Source organism: Eulemur rufifrons, chromosome 12 (assembly GCF_041146395.1).
Source record: "Eulemur rufifrons isolate Redbay chromosome 12, OSU_ERuf_1, whole genome shotgun sequence".
NCBI lineage: Eukaryota > Metazoa > Chordata > Mammalia > Primates > Lemuridae > Eulemur > Eulemur rufifrons.
The window spans coordinates 20,988,119-21,006,008 of NC_090994.1; positions in this window are offsets into that span (position 1 = coordinate 20,988,119).

The following is a 17,890-nucleotide window of genomic DNA, read 5'->3' on the forward strand; positions in this document are numbered from 1 at the left end:
ACAGAAAAACATTAATTAGTTGACTCCTGCATCATGCTATGAACAAAAGTCAGCTCTAACTGGATTAAATACATAAATGTAAAAGACAAAACTATAAAAACTTAGAGCAAAGTGATTTCACGACATTGAATTAAGGAAGATTGCCCTTGTGTACAAAGAATAAAGGGAAAGATTGATAAATACAAATATATTAAGATTAAGAACTTCTGTTTACAAAACATCCAGATAAATTGATGAACACACAACTATACACTGGAAGAAGTTATTTGCAATAGATTAAATGACACAATTTAATATCCAGAATGTGTAAAAGAAAACCCCTACAAGTTGATAAGAAAAAGGCAAATTACCCAGTAGAAAAAGAGGGCAAAAAATAGAAAATAAATAACCATTCACAGAAGAAGAAATGCCAATAAACATACATTAAAAGATGCTCAATCTTATCAATAATCAGGGAAATCCAAACTAAAACTGCAAGCTACCATTTCAAACCAATCATATTAGTAAAAATTAAAAAAGTGTAACAGCATCAAATACTGACCAGGATATAGGAGAAGCTGAATAATTATACAGTGTCATTCAATACAAGTTGTAGTATAAATTGCTCCATCATGTTGGGAAAACAATATGACATTATCTAACAAATGAAAAATGTGTAAACCTTATGAGCCTGTGACACTCACAGATACACTCTAGGGGCTATGCACATATTCTTGTCAGCACTCTTTATAATAGCAAAACAAAATGGAAAACACAAATATTCATCAAAAATAGAATTGTTAAATTATGGCAGAGTTTTAAAATGGAATATTATACAACAGTGAAAAAGATAAATACGGGTTTTTTTTTTTTTTTCTTCAATGCAATGGATGAGTTTCAGAAACAAGGTCAAGCAAAGAGACCAAGCAAGATAAAAACCAAGTTTGAGTCAATTTATTTAAAGTTGAAGAGCACGCATATCTAAATAATGTAAAACTATTTAAAAAATCCCTCTGAAATAGAAGATAAAAGGATGGGATGGGAAGGGGAACTCAGGGGGACTTACTGAAGCGAGGATGTCAGGAAGGTGGCAGAATAAGAGGTCTCAGGCATTAATTGACCCACAGAAAGATCAATTAGCAACTATCCACACATAAAACCACCTTGGTGAAAACCCCGAGATATAGGAATAAGTCTGAGTCACCTGCGTGTTCCATGGAACTGAATAAAAATATGCATTGGAAGGATAGGGGAATTACTCTTACTTTGACGTGGCGCCTGTCCCACTCCCCTAAGTTGACATAGTGCCATGCAGAGAGGATTTCCCAGGGCCCACAGTTTCAACAGTGGGAAAAGAGAATTTGGGAAGTGGACATCCAGCTTCCCAAACGTTCTGGGACACTTCCCAGGAACTCCAGTCCATTCTCAACGCATGGGGAATGGCGAGCACAGCAGGCTACTGTGTGGGGCCACTGGGGTCAGGTAGAAACAAAGCAAGAGGACCACGTGCAGATTTGGGTGAAGCTCAATGTACCTGCCAGCAGTGGTGTTCAATCAGATGTACCAGCTGACAACATAGCAGAACAGGTGGAAAGTGCTTCCTAGATAGCCAGCCTCCAGGCCCAGCCTAGGTCCTACCCTGAGGCCCCTACCCTGAGGGAGGGAGAAGACCCTCTGCAGTAAATTTCAACAGAAAGCAGGTGTTAGCTCTGCCACACCTGGAAGTTTAATTAGTGCTCCCATCCTCAGACCCCACCCAGGAGGGAGGCAAATCTCAACCATGCATTTCTACTGAACGTAGCAGTTGGTTCTTTCATCCCAACCCACTTAACCTCAGAGCCCCTCCTCCAACTCTGTCCAACTTCTGACAACAAATAGTACCTTCTGGCCAGGAAATGCACCCTGTGGCCCAGCCACATCAGAGGCAATGGCAGTGCTCATATAGAAGCTCAACCTGACAGCAGAGCTCAGCCAGTGGTCTTTCCAGATAGCAGAGCCTTGCTAGCTTCCCCACCTAAATTCAGAGCAAGGGCAGCAGCCCTGCCACCTACAGAACCTGAAAGCAAGCTCTGCCTGCCCAGGGTCATTACCAGCTGCCCCACCCATAGGAGGAGACTAAGTAGTGAAGGTCTGTCCCTGCCAAAGAACTCCCATAAAAGCCAGAACAGGTGGCTGTCTCTGCAAATGTGTAAACACCAACACAAGGACACAAGGATTACAAAGACTTGGGAAATCAAGATACCTCTAAAAGAAACTATCGAAGCTCCAATGATGGACCCTAAAGAAAAAGAGACCTATGAACTGGTGGTCATTTTTCATAGATATAGAAAAAACAATCCAAAAATTCATATGAAACTACAAAAATACTCGAATACCCAACGCAATCATGAGTATAAAGAACAAAGATGGTGGCATCACACTATCTGATTTTAAACTATACTGCAAAGTGATAGTAATTAAAGCAGCATGGTACTGCTGTAATAATGGACATACCAGCCAGTGGAATAGAACAGAGAACACAGAAATGAACCCGTGCATCTATAGTCAATTGATTTTCAACAAAGGTGTCAGGAATATACAATGGGAAAAGGAAATCTCTTCAATAAACAGAGTTGGGAACAATGGATATCCACATGCAAAAGAATAAAATTGGATCCTTATGTCACACCACATAAAAAATCAACTCCAAATGGATTATTAAAGGCTTAGACATAAAACTTGAAACTGTAATACTGCTAGAAGCAAACTTAGAAGAAAAACTACATGACCTTGGTTTGGGTGGTGACTTTTTAGATTTTACTCCTTTCAGCTGGAACCGCCATCTTCCGGTAATTTGCCAGTGATGAGCACAAAGAGGAAGAGGACAGGCACCCGCTGTATGTTCTCTGGGCCTTTCAGACAGCATGGCCACATACATGTGAATCTACAAGAAAGGTGAACTATAATTTGTCAATGCATAAGAAAATAATAAAAAATAACAAATAAAATTTATTTAACTATTTTATTTATAAATCTGGAGTATAAATATTTGGGTGATCATTACATACTGTTCTTTATTTCTGGCTGATATTTCTAAAATATTCTTTTGTATCCAAACACTTTCTTAAAAAGAGAAATTTAAACATGGGTAGAAGAACTTGAACTTCAGAGTCAAAGTTCCTTGAGCCCTGTTTCCAACTGTCCCATTCACCAGTGGAAACTCTGAGCAATTCCTTAACCTTGGATCCCTCGTCCTTAAATGTAGCAATAATAAAAACAGCCACCTAATAGCAGGGCTTGCGTGGAAAGGACATAACGTCAGAATATGAGATCACCTTGCACTGTGCCTATTGCCTACTAGACATTCAATAGATACTAGATTGTCTCATTTGCTCACCCATTCATTCATTCATTCATTCATTTTTCATTCATTCAAGTATTAAAAAATGAAAATTAAGTTAACCAGCTAATGAAGGTAACCTAAGTTAGGAAGATAGACTACCCTCCTGCCCTCAGGTAATTTGGATATTTTCATTCAGGTTTCTGGAGATAATACGTCTGTTTCCTTAAAAAGTTTAGTAGGAAAGTGAGGTCAGGGAGATAAGGTCCCTAATCATTTTTGATGAAACTAAAACCAACTTGAAAAAAAACCAGCATGGCAGCATGGAAAAACAGGTGCTTTGCAATTCTGCAAATCTGGGCTTACTCCACAGCTCAGCCTTGAGCAAGTTTTGAAAAATCGCCAGGCTTCATTTCTTCATAGACAAAATGGGAGTACTATTTCTTTCGTTGCATGTTTGTGGTAAGGACTGGAGTTCTAATAATATACGTACAATGCCCAGTGGAGTACCTGACACACAGTAGGAGCTCAGGAAGGGGTGATGGTCAGTAATCTCTGTTTTTCTAAGCAGAGATATAGTTAGTATTATTTCGATAACTTATAAGCATTATGTTATTCTATAGCACAGAAATCTTTTATATATTTTTAAATTATGCTGTAGAAGCATAGTAGATTACAGTGGAGTGATGAAGAACTCATTACTGCTCAGATCTGACTAAAGACAGATGGCCTAGGTTTAAACCCTGGCTGTACCAACTTTGTGACTTTGGGGATGATCCTTAAACGTTCTGTGTTTCCTCATCAGTTAAGTAGAAACAAATACTAAGGTAATATATCTAAAATGCTTAGAACTTTTATATATGTGTATATGTGTATACATAGAGAGAGACAGTTCAATAAGTGCTTTACTAAATGTTGGTTATTATTAATATCATCACCATTATTTTCATTATTTGCTTGCTTTTGAGAATTTCCTTTTCTGTGAAAACTAAGGCTGGGTATTGGTTTTATTATTATTTTAATTAAGTTGAATTCATGTTCCTTGTTAGTTGGCAGACTTTCTTAGCACCTTTGCCAAAGAAAAAAACCTTAAAGCAACCACAAAAAATAGAGTTTCAGAAGACTGACCAGTCAAATCAAGGAAAGAATTCAAGGATCATGGGTCCTGCCAGGACTTGATTCTGGTTCCATCATGGGCAAATTTCTTCTTATTCCAAGCTTCAGTTTTCACATCAGTATGTAGAAATAGTTTCTTTGCCTCATTGCTTATTTAGGAATCATAAAAGGAAATCTCTTTTCTCCCTTTATCTTGGTTCCAACAAGCTTACAGCGTGACTGTGTGTTCAGCACTTTGTGATAAGGGGTCAGACTCAGTCAGCCTGTGGCCACCAACAGCCTGCTTGGTAATAAAAGTAGAAGTCCCCAAGTCACCTTAAATAATCCACTTTGCAAATAACCTCAGCACAAGATTGCGCAGTTGAACAAACTCTGTGCGAACCGGAACATCACTTCAATACAAATTGGGTTCTGAGAGATAACCACATTTATTTCCTAGAAACTTTTCTTTGAAGTACAACTATGCGTTTATTTTTAAAAGTTGTCTTTTAAACAAAAACAAGAAAAACAAACTAGAGCTCTCTTAAACCAATTGTAACGAGCAACTCAGGATTGTGAAGTTGCCATGCAGACACCTGTACCTCTCCCAGAGGTGACAGAGCACCCAAGTGGGTCCCACTTCTACACCCCTGGAGCACAATGGGAGGGTCTGTTGCCATGACTATGAAGGCAAGAACTCAGCCCTCTACCCTGTGAGACCAAAGTTCTCAATTCTTCCATCATGCCTAGATTTTCCTAAGACTCTGCACAAAGACGAGTGGCCATAGTTGCTACTTCTAAGCATCTGTTTCTAGCAGGCACTTTAACAAAATAACTTTGTTTTCCTTTCCCCTTTATTATTATTTTTTTTTCTGTTTTCTTTTCAGTGGTGTGGAGTTGAGGTTTTTTTTTTTCTCCTTTTCTCATACAATTTCTTCTCTGTAGATAACAAAGTCCAAGTCCCTAGCCATCGTAATTATTAGCATATTCCTGGAGAAAATTGCAACAGTCTACATTAAAGGACTCCCTGCAGAAATTTACACAGTAGGTATCCAATTTCTCTTTAAATAAAAGGCACTCAGAACAGTGAGGGGTTTAAAACAAGAGAAGAAATGGGGAACAAACAGAGCTTTGAGGAACAGCAGGGAGATTTGCAGTGGTCAAGAGCAGATAGGCTGAATTATTTGGATAATTAGTCTTCGTTAGCAAATTGGAGAAAATTGCAATGCCACTGTTAAGATGTTATAAAGGGCCCACAGATTGGCAGTATTAAGAATCAGGTCTGACCCAGTTCCAAAAGGTTTGGCTCTCCATTCTGAATATTCTGCTGTAGAAAATAGATTCTAAGCCTGGGAGCTCTCTTCAAAATGTTTGTAAAACTTAGTAACATTTGCATTTAGTAGGGATGAGCCTGACATCAGCGTGGCCTCCTCAGTATAGAGGAGTGTCTTTAAGGACCTCTCTGACTATGAGAAAACTTTTGAGATGAAAGCAGGGGACCAAGGTAGAAAACAGCAGAGTTAATTTCAATATCCTTTTCCTCAAGACGATGGAAAATATGAAAGCTAGGTTTACTTACTTTATGTTCCAGAAAGCTCCTCCTACCCCCAGCCCTGAGAATGTAACGGCATCAATAACAGGAACTTAAATCTAAATAAATTAGAGTTGATCAACACTTATGTGCACATATGGAAATAACATTCATTGGAAATCAAGCAGGTGGGAGCTGGGAGGAGGGGATGGGTAAATTCACACCTAATGGGTACGATGCACACTATCCGGGGATGGGCACACATATAACTTTGACTCAAATGGTACAAAAGCAATTTATGTATCCAAATGTTTGTACCCCTGTAGTACTCTGAAATTAAAAAAATAAGTAAACTAAAAATTTGAGTAAAGATATTCAAATTCAGTCAAATATTTCATAAATGAACTAAAAGTTGTACTTACGAAGCAATTGAACTCCTGACCTCAAGCAATCCTTCCACTTTGGCCTCCCAGAGTGCTAGGATCGTAGGTGTGAGCCACTGTGCCCAGCCTATGTACTGTATACATGTGTACAGGTGTGACTGGGGGAGGCAGGGCCATAGACTCCTACCCCCTGAAAGTTATCCTCAGAGCTACCTCAGGGTGTGCTGCTAAAATTGCTACCACTCCTTAATTCTAAGAAGAAAAATAATTTAATACATGTGAATCAGGTAAAAAGATATACAGCATGTTCTTTCAATGTTATACTGAAGCATTGTTTAACAGAATCATTCAAGGATCATTTATAGGGGAATATATTATAGTAGGTTTGACTCACTATATATTATTGAGTAAAAACTTCATAAAATATGAGTTAACTTACAGAGTTTGGTCTGGTAGAAGTGCAAACAGTTTCTGTCAGGTAGAAAAGATGGCCCCTGTGGGAGGTTGCCTGCGGAACACCAGTTGGGTTTGCTTTTAGCCTGTAATTCTTGTTCTATTTCAAAATGCCCATAAAAACTCAAATCCTCAAACTGCTCTTTGAACCAGCCTTACCATCTTACTGGTTTCATCATTAATTAATGAATTAAATAAAATTCTTGAGACATGTCCATATATTTGTATTTGTATTTGTATGGAAGTCAAACAAACATTTAAGTATTTAAGTTTTTGGCGATTATACTTTGACTTTAAAAAGCCCCAAACCGTTCACAGGAAGGTGAAGATAAACAGGTGAGTTCTTGAATTTATAGATATTATGGTTAAAAATACCTTGTGGTGATCTTATTGAATGAACTTCTTTTCTCTTTTCCCCTTAGGAAAAAAAAAATTACCCTTTAATGAATTCTTTTTCTGTCTTATCCATAAAAGGTAATGCCATGTCCTGACCCAGTAACGTGTCTCACTCAGAGATGCCAACCAAATTGAAGTAAATAACATCTGGCATCATTAAAGGGAGAGATGGAGGGCTTGATCTTGGAAAAGTAATCTAAGAATGTAAAAGTGTCTGAATCTTAGGACACAGCCAAATTCTAAAAATATAAAACAATTGCAGTCATCAAAATTTAATTGGAAAGAAAAAGGTTCATTGGTCAATCATCCTAATTGGAAATGCCATTTTTCATATACCCCCAGCCCCCAGGTTTCTTTTGGTTACGTCAAAGGACATTAGAAGTAAAATGCGCTGATCGGGAAAATGTCAAAGAAAGCACACAGATGACAAGCTATTCTTAGAGTCTCCTGCCTCTTTTCTGAGGACAGATCATTTTAATGTCTCAGAATATTAAGGTAAATGTAATAATCACTTGAGAGAAAGGACACACAAGCATGGCGGGCAAGTGATTTTTCTGGATGTCAAAATCTGGCAACATTGTGAAGCACTTTTATCTCCAACAAAATGACACAGTAGAGAAAACTAAACGTGTAAACTAATGAATATTTTTTCTATGTGGGATTCACTAAAACTTCTTCATTTGTGACCCCCCCCCCCAAATGTTCTTCTATGAGACAATAGCTCACTCTCAGTAGGAAGGAAAAAGTAATGGTTTAGATTTGAGCTATTAGTATAATGTGGTGAACTGAACTACTTCTATTAATAGATCCAGGCAAGTCAGTGGCTATCGCCGCTGAAGCCCCATCAGAATTGTTTATGGAATTTAAAAACAAAAGCTCTCATTGCTTGCGCCTCACCTTGTACTTACAGCATCAAATCTTCCTGGGTAGGGTCTGGACTTCTCTCTCTCTTTTTCTTTTTAATTTTTTGGGCAATTCTTACACACAACTAGGATTAAAGCAATTCTGAATGGCCTACTAACCTTTTAAATGGTCATTTGGGTTTGCATTAATATTTATTGAAGTTTATTTTTTTTTAATGATCATATAGTTCATACACTTGGGAAGTACATTTATCCTATGGTTTATCAATATGTCCCTTATCATATACCCTCTCCTTCAATAGGGAAATATAGAAGCAACACGTCTGTAAAGCAGAGAAACGCCCACATGACACATACAGAGGTGAGGGGTTCCCTTTAATTTTTCCAAAGATAAGGGGTTCTTTGGTGAGGCGACTGTGCAACTGATCTCTGAGTGACTGCACAATGGAATCATTCAGGAAAAGAGCTTGAGATCCCCACTAAAACGATATCATCCACAAGGGCTTCCTCGTTGCTGCCTTATCAGTGATGCAAAAGAGGGAATGGCCTAAAAAAAAAAAAAAATGGCAAAAAGATGTTTTCTCTCTTTAAAACTTCCCCCAGTCTTTTTGGGAACTTCATTTAACTTTCTTTTTTTTTTTTTTTCCATGTTTCAGACCAATATTTTTCACTCATTGAGGAAGAGAAAGGCTAATACTTCTCTAAGAAATCAAATATTATATTCTCCAACTTCTCCCTCAATTTGCCCCATACCCCAAAATACATTGACCCATTTTCACATCTGTTGATGTTGTTGCTGTTCCTAAGTTTCTGTGGATCCCGTAGAGGCAGGAAGAAGAAATCTGGATGGGAATGAAGAGTTGACTCTAAGTAGAAAAAAAAAAAAGCGGGGGAAGTTCCCACAGTGGTGCACCTTATAAAGTCCAAGTGAGCAAGAAAAACACAGGGCTCATAATTAACGACCAGAAAGCTTTACTCTAGTAAAATGAAGGGAGACTTTGAGATTCTAGACTTCATTAACAGTTAAAAGAGAAAGGAATCCCCACGGCTTGCAGGTTAGAAGTTAATTAGGAGAAGTGCTAGGGGACTTGCTGTCTGACAGAGAGGCTTACTGAGGTAGTTTTGGGCTCTTTATTGCCGCTATAAAAGTCTCCATGTCTGCAAGCTCCCAGGAAACACAGCAAATTCCCTAGGCTGTTTAGCACAAGTGAGTTCTGTGCCTCCGACACTCAGGGGTCCCCTGCCCTGCCCGGTTAATGGGTGCTTTGGGACTTTTTGTCCATTTGTTCTCAAACCAAACTTTATCTTCGATTAAATTGATATAATTGGCTGGAGGACCAAAAACAGTTAAGTTAAAATTCCATTTAGATGCATAGGCAGATAACAGTGAACAAAGGGAGCCGGACCAGAGGAGAGCAAAGATGAGCATTCCATCTGGTCAGCAAACAGTCTTCAAAGGATTTGGGAGCTTCTACCCTCCCTGGTCATTCTACAGCCTGAAAGCTACAATTACCATTGGCTTCCTTCTTGACAAACTTTTTCTGATTTTCTGCAACAGACTGTGAAAATGGATGTTGCATTTGAGAGTCTCAGGTGAAAACTTCAGGTATCGTAGTGAGTTGTGAGACAGACCCCTCTGTGGAACTGGAAAATTGCAGGTGGCAGAGAAATAGTTCAGTGACCCTGAAACCCCTACTGACATGAGGTACAGAAAGGGTCCTCATAAGAAGATAATGAGGAAGAGGGTATTTGGAGACAGTTTGTGGGTTGTTGTTGTCTACTTATCCCCTAAGGGGAAGAAAGAAATGTTCTTTCCCTCACTTTAAATCCCCACACAAAGCCTTCAACTGAGACCTCTGCAAAGCTTGATGAGTCTTGGTAGTCAATGGCACCTGATAGCTACCTAGAAAATCTCAAAGTCTGGTCCTGCCTTTCTTCCCCCTTCCATTTTAGCTCTAGTGGAACACAGCCATTAGTAGGTGTGAGGTGTGAGAGGAGGTGAGAGAGAGAGAAGGTTCTATCTTCACTTTCTTCCCTGCTATAGGCTTTCTGCCTGCAATAGGCCCTAGAGAGGGGGGAGAAGGGAAAAGCCCTGCCTTTGAATGGACTGAATTGTTAACTGCCCTATGGGAGTGGACAGTCTAATTTCCAAAACAAAATATGGATGTCAGACTTTGCATTTTCTCAGCAAGCAAACTCAGAGAAGTCGTGGAATTACACGTGGTTTCACTGGGGACTGCCCTCTTGACTAAATTTACATGGACATTGAAGGGCAAATTAAATTTACTTGGTGATTCTATCCTATAAGTAAGGCTTATTCAATGCATATTTCTAAACCTCTGTTATGCCTAAGAATGTGAGCTGTCTTGTATTAGGGAGCTGGGGGATGGTGGAGAAATGAGAAGAAAGATAAATTCAAAGTAGCTCCAGGTCCAATACAATATAATTTATACAAGCATGTTTGTCCTATGCCCTGGATTTATAGATAGTTCTATTATTAAAGTACTCTGGTTCCCCAGAATTATGATGATGATGATGAAAACTCAAATTTCACTGGATATAATTCCCACCATCCATATAAAGTCAAACTTCGCATTCACACAAAATCCCTCTCACCCTGAAGTTCTGAGAACTCTGTTTTTATGCTCTGTGCTCCTTGTTTGACTTTGGTTGCTCAGGAAGCCATTTGAGATCAGCTTTTTGCAGATGACATTGCCATTGGCCCCCAGAATGCCTTGAGGCCCCCGTACCTCGGAATCTTTGAGTATTCGAGTGTGGCTGGAGACGAGGTGTGTGTGAAGGAGGAGAGGTCGAGGGGCTGGTGCAGGTTTCAGGTTTGAATGAGGATAGATCCCCTTATGCTTGAAGTCCTCCAAAATTAAGGATTATGTCTCCAGAGCAAAGAGTAGTAAATCTAGAACTTCCCCCTTCTGGAGTAGAAGTGACCTTTGAGATTTTCTACTCCAATCCCTTCTTTTCACCCATTAGGAAATTGAAGTCCAGGGCAATGAAATGGGCCATTCAAGGTCCCCTAGCTCATTAGTGGAAGGAGAGGAACAGGATTCTTACCTCATTGACAACCAGCCTGGTGGTGTTTTTTCCACGACATTACGTTTCTTCTCAAATTTAGAAATCACCAAAAGATAAATTTTTGGTCAAAACATTATTTACTCCCAGAGTAGATTAGAATTTTAAAATACCAGAGAAACAAGTTCTTTCAAAGTCAATAAATAGAGGACATGTAAATGAGATAAGAAGGGAAATAAATGCAGCTGCATAAATTTGCCTAGATAAGGCAGTTCTGATAGAATATCCACCATGGAGATTTAGACTGATGCAGGGAGTGGCTTCATTAAAAAGAAGATTAATCCAGAAACAAAAATATGACAATTATACAAAAAAATTAAAATGAACTCACTGTACTCTAAAACCCATTCGTGTAACAGTGTTCTAAGAATTATAGCTATTTTGTGGCTGATTGGCTTACAGAGCTATTAAATGTCGTAAAATCCCATATCCTTCTAGAAAACCCTATCAAACCACAGCAGGAACTTGTGGTAGCAGGACTATCCTCCACTAGCCACCCCACCTCCGGATGTCCACATCCTAATGGCAGCGATGTGTGAATAGGTTACCTTACAAGGAGAAACGAACTTTAGAGATGTGATTGAGCTTAAAGATTTGAGATGGGGAGAGTATCTGGGACTATCACGGTGGGCCCAATATAATCAAGAGTCCTTAAAAGGGGAGAACCTTTCCTGCTGACAGCAGAGTCAGAGGAAGGAGTGACTGCAGAAGTATGGCCAAGGTGCTACATTGCTGGCTTTGAAATGGAGGAGGAGACCCACATGCATCTAGAACGTGGAGAAAGCAAGGAAACTGGTTCTTCCTTACGACTTTCTGAAAGGAACACAACCTGCCTACACCTTGGCTTTAACCCAGTGAGAACCAGGCCGGACTTCTGACCTTCAGAACAGTACGATGATAAATTTGTGTAGTTCTAAGCCACTAGGTTTGTGGTCATTTGTTGCAGCAGAAACAGAAAACCAATACAGAACCTAAGAGGTCATTTGTCAACTCATTGTACAAGTCAGAGAGCGTTTGAACCGAAGGGGAAGCAAATATCGAAGCAACAGGTACCTGTCGGGCATGAATTCCATACAAGGAATTTAGAACCTCAGATTTAAATGGCAGAAAACAGACCTTAGGTTTCTGTCAGGCAGGGATCTAGAACTAAGATTCCTACATAAAGCTGGACGTACCACCCTCAGCACAAAGACAGGCTTAAAAATAATCCCTCCCTCCATGAAAAGGAGAAACAATCAAAAAATCTGCCTTAGCCTTGGCTTATGTGGAAAATAACCGTAAAAACAAGAAATCATCTCTCCTGATAATTCTTAATTGTAGGACAATATTAGTCTCAGAGATGTCTGAGAATAGAACACAAAGTGCAGACTTGTAGGATAAGTGAACAACATGGAAATTGTCCAGTTCAATCTTTTCAAGCTGAGGCATCCTCTATGCAGCGACCCTACTCGCGAGCTTCCACTTCCTTTTTGATCCCCAACATGTATAGACGCCCACTGTCACCCAAGGTGGTGCATTTGAAACTTAATAGCTCATTGATTGGATGGTCTCCAAGCTCTGAGATTTCCTTCCCTATAATTTCTACCTCTTGGTCCTAATTTTGCTTTCTGGAACTGAGGCCACAGATCATAAACCCTCTTCCACAATTAACTCTAAGTATTTGGAGGCTACAATTGTGTCACCTCTAGGCAAATGTCTGATTCCTTGACCACATCTCTTTGTTTATGAAAAAAGGAGGTTCACCTAGGCCTCAGCTGAAGTCTTGTGAATGGCCTTTAAAAAGCTAATAGAGAGAATGGGGTTTCATGTATTAAATGCTACTTTTACTTCTTTGCCAAAAGAATTGGAAATGCCATTTTTAATGTAGTAATGGGCTATATTTCTAAAGATTTAAAAATCCTCAAATCCAGATGCTTCTTTTCTCTTCCTGTCTAGGAAGTCCAGCCAGGTTGGGTTCATGTTGATGAAACGAGTGATCTGGGAGGACAAGCAGACTTATTGCAATTCAGGAACCAGAGGCATTTTTCATTTTTTTTTTCTGTTATTTATTTTTTTCACCTCAGGTTTCTAAAAACCAGAAACAAATGGACTAATCCAAGCTCCTCAGAACAGACAGCTTATCACACTCCCCACACTGAAGATGGGGGTCCCCTGCCGAGCGCAGCGTCCACAGAAAGATTTACTAAGACCCCCGTCGGAATGAGCACTCGTGGAACTTGAAACAATTAGCCTTTCCCTGGCCCCATTATCAGCGACGATGAGAAAAGCGTGTCCTTTCCCGACCCTGGAGGACACAAGCCACCCGACCGCCAGACACCAGATACCACTGCGAGCAGCAAAGCCCACAGATCTCCCCAAAAATCAACAGAAGAGGCAGTCAATGGGTGGCCTTGATGAATGGATTCCCTGACGTCAGGAGTTCGGGGAAAAATTAGGAATAAAGGAAAATATTGGATGGAAATACAATGTGCGGCAGGATAAAGCGTCTTCTTTTAAAGCATCCTTGTCCTCCTGCCTCCTGCTTCCCCTGGGGCCCTGTGTTTGGTCCCCGCTCTGTCCCTCCTTTGCCATCCAAACCCACGTAGAACAAAGCTGGTTTTATACAAAGGGATGAAGCCTCATGAATAAAATCCTGTTACTGCCCCCAGCATGATGGCATTTTGACAGAAGAAAGTTGGTGAAACATAGAAATCAGTTTGCAGACGGGTGTTGGGACATGGGTACCAAAGGGGTTTAAAGCCTCTTTTGTCACACCATCTAGTTAGCAATTTATTATTTCTTTCAGTAGAGTTGATGTCACTGTCTACTCATCCTTATAACATAAAATGAAACATGGAGAAATCAATGGTATATCTAAAAAATGGGCAGATAAAGCAAAAATACACTTTTTTTTTTTTTTCTTAGACTCCAGGATTCCGGGTCAAAGTTTGGACAAATATTTTCTGGCTGTACCAACGAGGGATTTATGTTCTGTTGTGAATAACAAAATTCAAACATAAAAACAAGAAGTGGCATAAACAAGCGAGGGCTTTCACTTTTCCCACCGTAGCAGGAAGCTGTTCACTAGCAATCATAAGTATTAGGTCTGAGGGTCTCTGAAATTCTAGGAACAGTTTCCTCGTGGTTTTCCAAATGGCTGAAAATGGCAGCTCCAGACCTGTCCAAGTTCCCAGAAGGCAGAAAGGAAGGTTGAGATCAAAGAGACACCTCCAGCTGTGCCTACCCCTTCCAAGCTTCCTTGGAAGTTACTTCTAATGATTTCCCACTTATATCCCTGCGCCAGAACCGTGTCTCTTGGCCATGTCTAGCTTCTATAGGGGCTGACAAATTAATTTTTAAAACCTGGGCTCATTAGTCACCCCCCCAAATTGTGGACATGGCATTAAAGGTAAAGGGGAAATACATAGTAGCAGCTGGCAGTCCTTGTCTTACTAGCTCTAAGGACAGTTGATGCATCCTAATTCAGAAACTATAGTAAAATCTTAATGAATCTGATTGTCTTAATGAGAGCTATCTGTGGACAATATTGGGAGCTGCTAGGGAGCTTCTGATAATAAAAAAAAAATTGTTTTCAAGGATTGGATGAGACAAGCAAACTATATAATTTTCACATTGATCCTTAGGGTCAAGATTGTTTCAACCCAGTCTCTCACACAGGCTAAAGTACAGCACTGCTTTTATGCCCCGAGAACCGGCGTTTAGACCGTCACTTTACCTTCTTCCTTAGAGTAATGAACGTTTCAGAATAAAAAATAAAATTTTCAACTATTCTTAAGATCATGTACTATCTAATACGTGTTTGCATAATACTTTCAACATGTCATTAAGATATAGTATATCATGTTTTTAATGCCTTTGATATACGAAAGACTCACATACCTACAAGCCACACTCACAATGGATTGTGTGCTCCATATTTCCTTTGCACACTCAGGATAAGTGGAGTCTACTGAACACTTGCTTCGATCTATTAGAGGGATGATCTGGACATAGGAAAGAACGTAACAGGAGCCGGCACTGCTGGTGAGATAGAGCCATTCACAGTCAAAGTGGTGATTCATGTAACACGAGCCAAGCTTTGGTAACAGATGTGTTACTTTTAAGTCTATAATGCCATGTTTTTGGTTTTGTTTTCTCCCCAGGAGCAAGATTAAACACCTGTTTAATAGGAAAGTGAAAATAGGAAAAAGGAATATTTTCTCATATAAAACTAAGCTGTGCTCCCTCTGTTAAAATAAGAAGAAAGAAGAGGAGGAGGAGGAGGAGGAAGAGGAAGAAGAAAACATTTGCTGTGCTGAGAGGTGCTTATTTTCGGGGAGCTGCTGGGGTAGTTAGTTATCTACTACAACTCTAATAGGTGGAAAGACTTGAACTTGGAAGAACCTACTTCCCCACACCTGGGTCCAGATCTTATTCTTCATCATCTGAAATTGGCCAAACCTGGGCCAAAAACTGGCTACCCTTTCATGAGCATCCTGCTGAAGCCTGAGGTGCCTGACTTTGGGGTTATTGGAGAGGACAGAAAAGCTGAACATTTCCCTCCTGTAGAGAGAAGTGGACTTTGGACCACAGAACTTGATGGATGAGAGTTTGGAAGCAGATGCTATGGACACCCAGGAGACAGAGTCCAAGCTGGGAGAGGAGGATGTTTTCTTACTAGAATGAAAGATATTTATCAAGATGTGTTCCTGGGGAAAATGAGTAGGACATTGGGGAAGGGAGACCCAGAAGAGAAGTAGGCAAAGCAAAGGAGAGACATCAAATAAAGCCCCACATTGAGCATGGCTCAATCCTGCAGGTGAGCCCTGGAGAAGGAGGACCTCACCTGTCAGAATTGTCCTGATCAGGGACAGAGGTGCTGGAGTCACTGATGAAGGACTGTTCTCTGGAGAACATAAATTTCCAGGCACTTTGGCTCCATAGATACGCAGATAAAGTGGGCTTTGACAGTTGATAGCTGTTCTCCAACAAAAAGTTGCAGGGACCTGCTGTCTTCTGGGAGTGAAAGCACAGCACACTGATAATCCACGTGGACAAAAATGGTGAAGGGACGTGAGGGGTTGTGGTCGGAGCATCATCATACTGATTTCTTCTCCTGTTGCCCCACACATGACATCATTTTCCCAAAGTCTGAGGCGGGAAAGGCTCCTTTCCTTTGTGTTTATTGGGTAAAGTGTTAAGGTCTCTGCTTTCTACACTGTGCAGTTTAGTGAAAAATGATCCATCTCCTAAGTTAAAGAACTAGGTATTGATATGTTTTAATTTATTCTGAAAATCTTGGTGGGGATAGGAAGAAGGGCAAGGAGGTCAGGTTCTCATCGAAGGACCTGAAGAGTCCACCCAGGAAAATGCTCATGGATTCCTAAGTACAGTCGCCACTGTTTTCTGTAACCACAGTGACAGCTGTTGAGAGGGAGGGCAAGCAGCTGTCTCGATGTCTTGATTTCTGTTGCCTGGTCTATCATTAGCAAGGGACATAGTCTAGCAGGCCAAAAAAAAAAAAAAAAATGACTATATAGCTGGTTGTCATTAAATGCATTGCTGAGACCAGATTTATGTTTATTCCAGTCAGGTTTTATGTTTCATGTTTTTTTTTTTTTTTTGTAAGAAAACTTCTAAACTCTTCCTTTCCTTCACCGTATTTTCTCTTCCCCCAAAACAAACATGGTGACACTGTCCCAGGCAGCAGTTTCTTTAGTCAGATTAGAGGGGCTGAAGTACGAATCTTACAAGAGTAACAGAAAAATTGAGTTGGAGAATCTTCTGTTGAAACAGTGAACTTGTCTTTCTTACTCTTTAAAGCAAGCAGCCTCTCCACCTGTGCTGCCTGCACCTCAGGGTCGAAAGTTCGGGAACTCGACAGGGAGAAAGGGCAGCGAGAACTGTCACATCCCCATCGCTCGCTTATCCCAGGGAGCTCGTACCCACGAACCCATGTCCCGGTGCACCTGGACACCAGGAGAGTTTAGTGTGCTCTAATATCAGCATCGAGAGTGTCTAGTGCATGATTTTGCAGAAGCTGTGATTCTTTTGATGCTTCTTCCCCAAGATCCAATTTGTGACTTGAAATTTGTAGCAGAGCCCTTTAGGCAACTGTCAGAAAAACCAGGAACCACCTACTGATACTGATACGTACCAGCTGCGGTTAATTAATCACAGTCACCAACAATATGAAAGGGAGAGTAGAACCCCCTACTGGGGTATGACACATAACCAATTTATGATGCTTAACACAACAATTATGCTCGTAAGAACATACACAAATAGTAATGGCAGTAAGACATTTCCAGGCCCTTCCAACCCATCCAGTAAAGCAGGTGTTAAAATAGTTACCAATTGATAAAGCCATTTCAAACCTATAAATAAAACTTCTTAAAATTCAACTTGTTGAACTTTGTGTGCCCATCTTTGGCTTCTATTTATCATGGAAGGTAAACAAGGGTTCAAACATGTTTATATTAATAGCATTTTACCTGTACATGATTTACTTAGGTAAGATTAAGCTTCTCTTTTTGATTAGATAGCTCCTCCCATATTTTGACCTTGATAAATAGGACAGCGCTCAATATAGTGTTGAGCTAATTGAAAAAATATAGTGAATACAAATAGGCAAAGCACAGAGGACTTTCAGGGCAGTGAAACTACTCTGTGTGATACCACCATGGTGACATGCGTCCAAGCCCATAGAATGTACAACACCAAGAGTGAACCCTAATGGACACTATGGACTTTGAATGATAACGACGTGGCATAATTGTATCAATGTCACATTATGTTGGGGAAT